Source organism: Triticum aestivum, chromosome 4D, assembly GCF_018294505.1.
Source record: "Triticum aestivum cultivar Chinese Spring chromosome 4D, IWGSC CS RefSeq v2.1, whole genome shotgun sequence".
NCBI classification, from domain to species: domain Eukaryota; kingdom Viridiplantae; phylum Streptophyta; class Magnoliopsida; order Poales; family Poaceae; genus Triticum; species Triticum aestivum.
Window position 1 is genome coordinate 492,578,427 of NC_057805.1, and position 9,742 is coordinate 492,588,168.

The 9,742-nt window shown below is 39.1% G+C and overlaps 1 long non-coding RNA gene across 1 annotated transcript; it reads right to left on the reverse strand.

Annotated features, from left to right (window-relative positions):
- Positions 1 to 8,586: 8,586 nt before the first annotated feature.
- LOC123100542 (uncharacterized) lies at positions 8,587 to 8,895 on the reverse strand. Its single transcript, XR_006448426.1, has 2 exons — positions 8,772 to 8,895; positions 8,587 to 8,664 (listed from the first exon to the last, which is right to left on the reverse strand). It is a non-coding gene; the product is annotated as an uncharacterized lncRNA (long non-coding RNA).
- Between the last annotated feature and the right edge of the window lie 847 nt (positions 8,896 to 9,742).

The window sequence follows — 9,742 nt, forward strand, 5'->3', positions numbered from 1 at the left end:
TACAAAAAAATGGAATTGAGTTTACCTCATACGCTTCATCTTTTTAATATCTTTCGTAAGTATGATGAAAAGGAAAATTGTGCTCAAGTGCTATAAGAAGAAGTCTATAAAATGTTTGGTACTAAATCTTTGAATGATGAGCATGATTGCAATGTTGTTAGTATGAACTCTTTGAATATCCATAGTACTAATGATGATTGCACTAGTCATGATGAAAATGTCTCTTATAAGCATGTAAATGTTTGTGGAGTGCATAGAGTTTGCAAGTACACACCAAATAGGGAAGATAGATTTTGCAAGAGGCATAAGTATTTAGAAACTAAATGGTTGCAAGAAATGCTAGATGTTTGTGCTGAAAATTTAAAATTTCTTCGCCGTACTTGTGAACTTTGCAATGAACGTGGTCATTTACATCTCCGATGCAAACTGTTTCATGATCGAATCATGTCCAAAAATTGGGATAATTTGATTTCCCTTGCACATCATAATGACTTAGTTTGCTTTTGGGTTATGAAGAAATGAAACGTTTAGCTAAGAATCTTCCAGAATTTGCCATTAAAAAATTTCTTGATATTGATCTAGAGGAAATTTATATGTATTTTACGTTGCCTTGCATTGAAAATCCTTATATTGCCAATTACATAAAGACAAGAAAGCAAATAGAAGATGATGAGAATACTAATGAAAGGGAAGAGACTTCCCAATATCCTCCTATTATTTCTTATGATGAATCAGGTAATGAGGAGGAGCCTTCTATTCAACCAATCTCAGTAATAAGGAGCTCAAAAAAGAGGGTTAAACCCACACATGATGTGAAGAAGAAAAATAAAATACGGAGAAGCAAAGGTAGAAAGGTATCCCTCCCAAATGATGTTGCTCGTACTACTCATTGTGATGATGATAATTGCTATACTATTGGTGCTATCCATACTATTAATGATGAGAGTGATTATGCTTATGATATGAACAGGCCCAAGCTTGGGGAAAGCTATGTTTGATGAGGATGACATATTTAAGAATATATTTGCTGCAATTAATGTTTGTCCCAAGCTTGGGGATGCTATGTTTAATGAAGATGATATTGTTAGCCTCCCAAGTTTTGATATGCAAATTTGTTATGATGATAGCATGCGTCCTACTTATGATGATTATATTGATGAAAGTGGGTTTGGAAGAGTGTCAACTTTAGGAAGTAATGATCCCACTATTTTGGAGGATGTTGAATCTTATTGTGATGAATATGAAAGTGGATTTGGAGAGGTCATGACTTTATTTAGTGATGATTCCACTATCTTGGAAGAGGTTTCAATCGATTATGATGAGAACAAAGTTGCTACTTATGATGATTATTGTGATGAAACTTATGCTATAAAAAGTAGTGATGATAAAACTTGTCATGATTATGATTACCCTTTTTCTGAACATTACTCTTTTAATGTGGAAACAATTTATAGTATTCGAGTTTCTTATGATACTCCCACTATCCCGAATGAGAAGAATTTTGCTTATGTGGAGAGTAGTAAATTTTCTATGCAAGTAGATCATGAAAAGAATGCTTTAGGTGCTGGTTATATTCTTGAATTCATTCATGATGCTGCCGAAAATTATTATGAGAGAGGAATATATGCTTGTAGGAATTGCAATAATATCAAGTTTCCTCTCTATGTGCTTAAAGTTTTGGAGTTATGCTTGCTCTGCCTTCCTATGCAAGTTGATTCTTGTTCCCATCAGTTGTTTGCTCACAAAATCTCTATGCATAGGAAGAGGGTTAGACTTAAATGTGTTAGTAATATGCTTCATGATGCTCTCTTTATGTTTCAATTCTTAGCTTTTATGTGAGCATCATTGAAATCATCATGCCTAGCTAAAAGACATTAAAGAAAAGTGCTTGTTGGGAGACAACCCAATATTTACCTTGACTGTTTTTGTGTGTCCACATGATTATGCTACTGTAGTAATCATGTTTTATACCTTTTGTTTCAATAAAGTGCCAAGTAAGACCTTTAGGATAGCTTACGGTGATAGTTGTGTGATCCTGCTGAAAATCAGAAACTTTTGCACCCAGTAAAATAGTTTTGGTAATTCACAGAAACGTGCTTTTGATCTGATTCGTTTTGATCTGTATTGGTACACACATTGCTCAAGTTTTCCTAATTTGGTAGGATTTTTGGAGTTCCAGAAGTATACGTTTTATACAGATTACTACAGACTGTTCTGTTTTTGACAGGTTCTGTTTTCTATGTGTTGTTTGCTTATTTTGATGAATCTATGAGTAGTATCGGAGGGTATGAACCATAGAGAAATTGTAATACAGTACATATTACACCAATATGAATTTAGAATGAGTTCACAACAGTACCTAAGTGGTGGTTTTATTTTCTTATACTAACAGAGCTTACAAGTTTTCTGTTAAGTTTTGTGTTGTGAAGTTTTCAAGTTTTGGGTAAAGATTCGATGGACTATGGAATAAGTAGTGGCACCCCAAGGTAATATTCAAAGGACAACCAAGATTCTAAGCTTGGGGATGCCCCAAATGGCATCCCCTCTTTCGTCTTCGTCCATCGGTAACTTTACATGGAGCTATATTTTATTCACCACATGATATGTGTTTTGCTTGGAGCGTCATTTTCTTTTGTTAGTATTTGCATACTGTTATTTAGAATAATGTTTTGCATCTATATTTTCAATAAAAAATGTCAAGGATAGCCTTTACCATGCTTATTTTGCAAGTATACATGTTGCTGTTTCAAAACAGAAAGTTTACCGCTGTTGCAAAAATTCCCTAGAAAAGTCAGAGAATGATAAAATGATGAAACTTTTTGCATATTGAACTCTGATAAATCTTATACAGTGTGATAAAATTGGCATAATTTTTGGATTTAGGGAAGTATGATGAATCTTGCATTCTTTACAGACTGTACTGTTTTGGCAGATTGCTGTTATGTTTGCGTATGTTTGCTTGTTTAATGATTCTATTTGAGGATAGGAGTATTAAATATGCAGAGGCATTTAGTATGCAATTTTGAATAATAATTTCAGTAATTTGTTACAGTAGAAAATGATAAGGTTTTGCATTGGTTTATACTAACTTATCTCACGAGTTCTTGTTGAGTTTTATGTGGATGAAGTTTTTGAGAAATAGAGACACCATGATATGAGAGGAATTAAGAAGACACAAAAGTTCAAGCTTGGGGATGCCCAAGGCACCCCAAGATAGTATTTCAAGAAGTCTCAAGCATCTAAGCTTGGGGATGCCCCGTTAGGCATCCCACCTTTCTTCTTCAACAACTATCGGTTAGTATCGGTTGAACCTAAGTTTTTGGTTCTTCACATGAGTTGTGCTATCCTTGCAATGTCATTTTATTTTGCTTTGCTTGCTATTTGAATAAAATACCAAGATCTGAAATTCTTAAATGAGAGAGAGTCTTCACATAGTTACAGAATTATTTCGCTACTCATTGATCTTCACTTATATCTTTTTGGAGTAGTTTGTCATTTACTCGTGTGCTTCACTTATATCCTATGAGTAAATGCATGGTTGCATGAGTTGAATGTCATTATATATGTTTCACATGCTTACGCCATTGGGAGTAATGTCTTCACATCTAAGAAGTAGAGGTGGTAAATTTATTAAAGGTTAGCAAACATTGTATTGGTCAGTTGAACAATTCATTAAAGAATATTGAAGGAAGAGAGATTTCACATATAAATATACTATCTTAGACATCTTCTATGATTGTGAGCCCCACTAATTATTTCCAAACCTGAGCAAATTAGTTGAAATTGGACAAGGAAGACAACATAATGAGTTATGCTTGGGTATATTTGTATAGAAGTTATATTGTTATAGATCCTCCAACATGTGGTGCTTGCTATTTAGAATCCTTTGCTAGCCAAAATATCTGTACTAAGCGGGAATACTGCTTGTGCATCCAAATTCCTTGAACCAAGTTTCTTCCATGAGTGTCCACCATACCTACCTATATGCGGTATTTACCTGCCGTTCCAAGTAAATTTGCATGTGCCAAACTAAACCTTCAAATAATAATCTGTTTTGTATGCCCGAATCGCTCATGTAGCGACTAGGGGCTGTCAGTATCTTCCATGCTAGGTGGGTTATTCTCACGATGAGTGGACTCCGCTCATCATTCACGAGAAAAATGGCTGGTAACTGGGATGCCCAGTCCCATGATCAAAAGATCAAAATCAAATCAAAATAATTGCAAACAAAACTCCCCTAGGATTGTTGTTAGTTGGAGGGACCCGTTGTTTTGGGCAAGCCATGGATTGAGGATTGTTGGTGGAGGGGGAGTAAAAACTTTACCATTCTGTTTGGGAACCGCCTATAATGTATCCAGTATGGAAGAAAATGGGAACCCTTGATTCTTATGTTGACAATGAAAGCATACCTCTGAAAATTATTTTCATCTCTGTTTAAAAGCTTCGAGCTCTGGCACCTCTGCAAATCCCTACTTCCCTCTGCGAAGGGCCTATCTTTTACTTTTATGCAAGGGTCAGTAGTATTCCTTCTCATTCCAACCTACTCTTTAGTTGGCAAGCATCGTGTGATGGGGAAAGATCTAAGCATATATGGCCATCAAATATATTTGATCATGAATTATTATTGTTGACAATTATTTATATGATAAGTAAGTTGGGAGGTGAAACATTAAGCCACTATCTTTCTCTGTGTTCGATGGATGCTATTTGTTCTAAAATATGCTTTGAGTGGTAGCAATCATGGAAGACTATATCATAGTTGAGTATGTGGAGTTTGCTAAATCAAAGCTCTGACATTGACCCTTCCTGAAAATAAGATGAATTACAATTGTTTGATGGCTGAGAACATAGTTTGCTAGTTTTCACGGAAGTTTATAGTCTATGCTTTAACACTTGAATAGCTTGTTACTTGATTGTGAGAAGTTTTTTGAGATGAGCTACTATTATGACATATAATGATGCTAGAAAAGGTGATTGAAATTATCATTGATAAAACTTGTGCACCTACTAGCATTCACACTTCATAAATTATTTCTTTTATCATTTACCTACTCGAGGACGAGCAGGAATTAAGCTTGGGGATGCTGATACGTCTCCAATGTATCTATAATTTATGAAGCATTCATGCTATTATATTATCTGTTTTTGATGTTTATGGGCTTTATTATACACTTTTATATTATTTTTGGGACTAACCTATTAACCGGATGTGGCACCCCGGCTCAGAGCAACCGGTTTACCCTGCATTGCCAGCCCAGAGATCGATTCTTCTGGCAATACACAACAACATGGTATAGAAATAACCGCTTTATTAATACTAGCGGGATACATAGATCTGATATTACATCTATGGTGCGAGGCCAAGCGGCACACACGGTGCTGCTGGACAGTATGTACATTATTTAATGAACATGGCTGGGGCCTCAATCACACGAAACTACGCGGCAGCGGAAGAACGACGTAGTGGAACTCCATAGCACAGGGACACCGATGTGGACATGGCCTAGACATGAGATGCGCTCCGATGCGAATCGACTTGCCTGAAAGCTGGCATAACACGCCAGGTCAGTACATTGAATGTACTTGCAAGCTCACAACAAACATAAGCACGATGACAGACAATATCATGATAATTAATCAAGTTAAATTAATGTAAGAAATACTACAGATGCAATGCAGCCAAACAGTGCACCGAGTCACGCAGACTCGCTTACCAGACGGTTACCTCGTAACCAAACGGTGACCACACCGGGGTCACACCTGAAACCAATTACTCCTGAACACCTCGAGTGTTCAAGGTTCACCACGAGACAATGCATCACAACAATCGCTTAGTTTGCAAGATTAATTATAAAAGTTGATCCATGGTATGACTTACTCCCGAGTCTTGCCCACAACCGAGGGCGCGGCTATCGATAGATTAAATACACTCTACAGAGGTAGCGCACTTTACCCACACAACGGAGTGCCTGGCCTCGCTTTCCCATTCGGGTGGACCAAAATATTCCGATGAAACCCTCCCTTTGTCATGCACTCTCCCCGGCCACTCCGACCATCTCCCTCTCAGGGCTAGGTCTTGGGTGGCCCCGTGTCTACCAAAGACACCAATGGCCACCGTCGTGGCAAAACGGTCCCAAACGGGGACAAGGTACCATAAAAACAAAAATGAACACCCAAGGTTATGTCTGCCTACCAGGCCAGGCTATGCATGCCCATAACCTTCCCTCGCGGGAGGCACCGGTGAGAGCCACAACAAAGGACCGAATCAAGACCTTCCCATTAGGTAAATGTGGTCGCACTGAATTAAAACCCGATTCAGTGGCACCATGATGTGATCAACATCATATTCAAGTTGAACTTAATCAGGTTTTACTTTGATAAAAACTTTTTATCAAAAACATGATATGAAAAATAATTTTCATGCAACTACTCGTCATGCAAAGCAAACAACTCATGTTCATGGATCAAGCTTAACCACATAATTACCTTGGAACACTAAAGATCAAAACTCTCTGGTTATAACGCATTTTTATCAGCAAGCACATTTTTATTAGTTCCTTATTTAAATGAAAATATCACTTAGTAAAATTACTACCATTAATTTCCATAGCAATATGCATAGTGCAAAATCTTACCCTACTTAACCAAACAAGTTCATTGCATGCAACCAGTAACTAAAACAAGCATTTCTAACAGAATAAAGTAACTAATAATTTACCAAAATTATTTACCAAATTTTAAATGCAAATAAGAACTCATATTCAAGTACAAATTCATATATATTGAAATAACACCATCCAAATGCTAGTGTGGCTTGCCTTAGTGCAGAGGAGGATCCTCCCCACTTGGGTTGCTTCAAGACAAGCTTCTCCTTCTGAAAAATAATTTAAAACCACAAAAATAAATGTCAAAACACATTCTGAAAATCACCAGAAATTCTAGACAGCAAGGAAAAATCCACCCTTTGGTGTGCTGCTAGAACTTTCTATAACAAAGACAATGCAAAAAGAATCAATTCATTTGGACTTATAGTTTAGAAATGGTGGCTGGTCAAAGTTTACTCAAATTTCTGCATTAAATTTGAATAAACAGACAATCCTGGGGGGGCGCTGACGTCAAAGACGTTAAACGGGAGTGCGCCCCCAGTCGTACCGCTTCGGGCGCGAGTAGTGAGGCTGAGACTGGGCCCCACCATTCTGGAGAGAGAGGGTGGGATAGAGATCAGAAGAGGGGCGGCGTTTTGCCGAAGCTCACGCCGGTGACGAGGGGGTTTGGGGCTAGGCTAGAGGGACAGACTGGAAGCGGGGCTCGCGGCGCACCTGCCCGTACCCGTGGCTTGACTAGAGGTGGACGGAGTAGCTCGGGGTTGAGCTCGCAAGCTTCGGTAGCGGACGGGGTTCGCCCGAGAGGTTGAAGACGGCGGCTAGCACTACTAGGAAAATGGCTACTAGTGGCGCACCTGTTTTGCCTACTAATGGCGCACTACAGGTGTGCCACTAGCACCACGCCATTCGATTTTATTACTAATGGCGCACCACAGGTGCGCCATTAGTATACCAGATACTAATGGCCCACCATGTGGTGCGCCATTAGTATACCATTCGGTGCTCCACTGGTATTCCCTCCAGGTGCGCCACTAATAACCTTATAGGTGCGCCACTAGTAATAAAGGAAGGTGCGCCACTAATAAGGGCTTAAATGCGCCACTAGTAATGTATTTGGAAAACAAAAAAAATCTAAATTTACAGAAAACAACCTATAAGGAAAAATAATTTAAAAACAAAAAATGAAATAGAATCATAATTTTTATTATAGTAAGAATATTACAATGTCTTTACAAGTTTCCAATAAAAGGAAAATTGCAAGGAAATAAAAGAAAATCCTAAAACTAATCTTCTAGTAATCTTTTCTTCTTTTTCTTCACTTTATCCCTGCAAAATGTAACAAAATAAACAGAAAGACAAACAAACTATTTATAACATGTCAATACTGTCATTTTTTATGCAGAACTAGATATGAGCATATATTTCCATAATTACATGGTGTGAATATTGTATGAGTAAGATTATAATGGAAATGAATTTTGATAGGAGCCCACTTTCGACAAGTATTTATTTGATAGAGCTAAATAATCAGGGCATTTACCTTTTGATAATATTATTATACTATACTACCGGTATACTACTCCACTTGGATTCATTTGAATGTATAGTCAAATTAAAAAAATGTGTTCATGGGGCAGCAGCACTAAGATTCGACCGTTTTCTGTCGGCCAACATATATATGGATAAATCAGAGATTAGACATGCATATAAAAGAAGGAAAATCAAGAAATATTAATCAATTGGGGTAGTCATGGTGTACTCAGTTTTATTACGGTGGCCAACTTTCACTATGTGTATATGTTTGAACAAAAAAACTGTGGAAATAATGATAACGAATGGAAGAGTAGGACAAACATGTTCATCCAGTTCCACAACCAACCAAGTAAAGACAGTACCAACAAATGATCAAGAGAAAAGCAACCTTCAAGGCAGATAGGGCAAACATCCTCCTCCTCGATCTTATCTTCAGGGGCACCTTTTGCACATGATTCGTATTCATCCACCTTCAGAGATTCCTGCTGATCATCTGTTTTGCTTTTGATATCTGACTTCTCCAGATCTGCACATGAAAAATTATAAGCTTGCATCACTACCATCACTAGGCTAATTCTAATAAGCCTAAAATAAATAAATTCTAATCAGCCTCAAAGCCCATAAGAGCTTTACCTGGGTTTTCTGTAACTGGCAAACTAACATCATAAGGCAATGGTGCAGGGGGTGCCCGATAAGTGTCAGGAGTGGATGTGTCCAGATTTGTGTCAACGACGACTATAGCAGAAGCTGGAGATGATCCATCAAAGGCAGAAGACAAAGGTTCATGCTCCTCCTAATGACAGCAAGCAGCATATCACATAGACAACATGACATGTGACATTAAGCAGTAGCATACTAACTAAAAAGTAGCATGCCTCATGACAGTAGTATTGAGCACAATTAGTATAGCCTTAGACTAGTAATTCATCCCTAGGGCATGACCACAGGTGGATGTCAATAAGGTATTATCCAAGTTCTTCCACAAACCAGAACACCAAATCAGATACATAAGCAAGGGCATGACCACAGGAGCAACTAAAGGGATAGCAACAATTACTGGCAATATTAGAATAACCTTTAGTTGGCCCTAAAACAATCAGCACAATGCATCAACAGAGCGGCAACAATGGCCAAGACACTAGAAGTAGTAGGAGAGGAGAAGTGGAACTCATTGGGCTAGGGTTGTAGCCGATGCCGAGCACGTCACCATACCAGCACGGCGAGGCAGCAGCCACAGCACGGCACGGCGCCAACCAACGCAGGGGTTGCGCAGCACGCCACCCGACCGGCGGAGGGGCACCGTGCACGGCAGGAGCTTGACCCAAGCAACACCAGCACCACCAGGAGGTGTGGGAGGTGGCGTACCCGACTGGAGCAACGAGAAGGAGACTGCCGGCGATGAGGGGCTCATCACCACCGAAACCCTAGCGGAGGGGATCGATGGGAACGACCTCAGGAGGCGAGGATAACCAAATTGAGCCGGTGGGGAAGGTAGATCAGCTCGAGGGGGAGCTGCGGGTGCCTAATCCGCCGCCCGCTGGCTTCGCCGTCGCCGGAGGTGAGGTGGCGGCCGAATCCCTAGCTAGCTACGGGGGACGATGGAG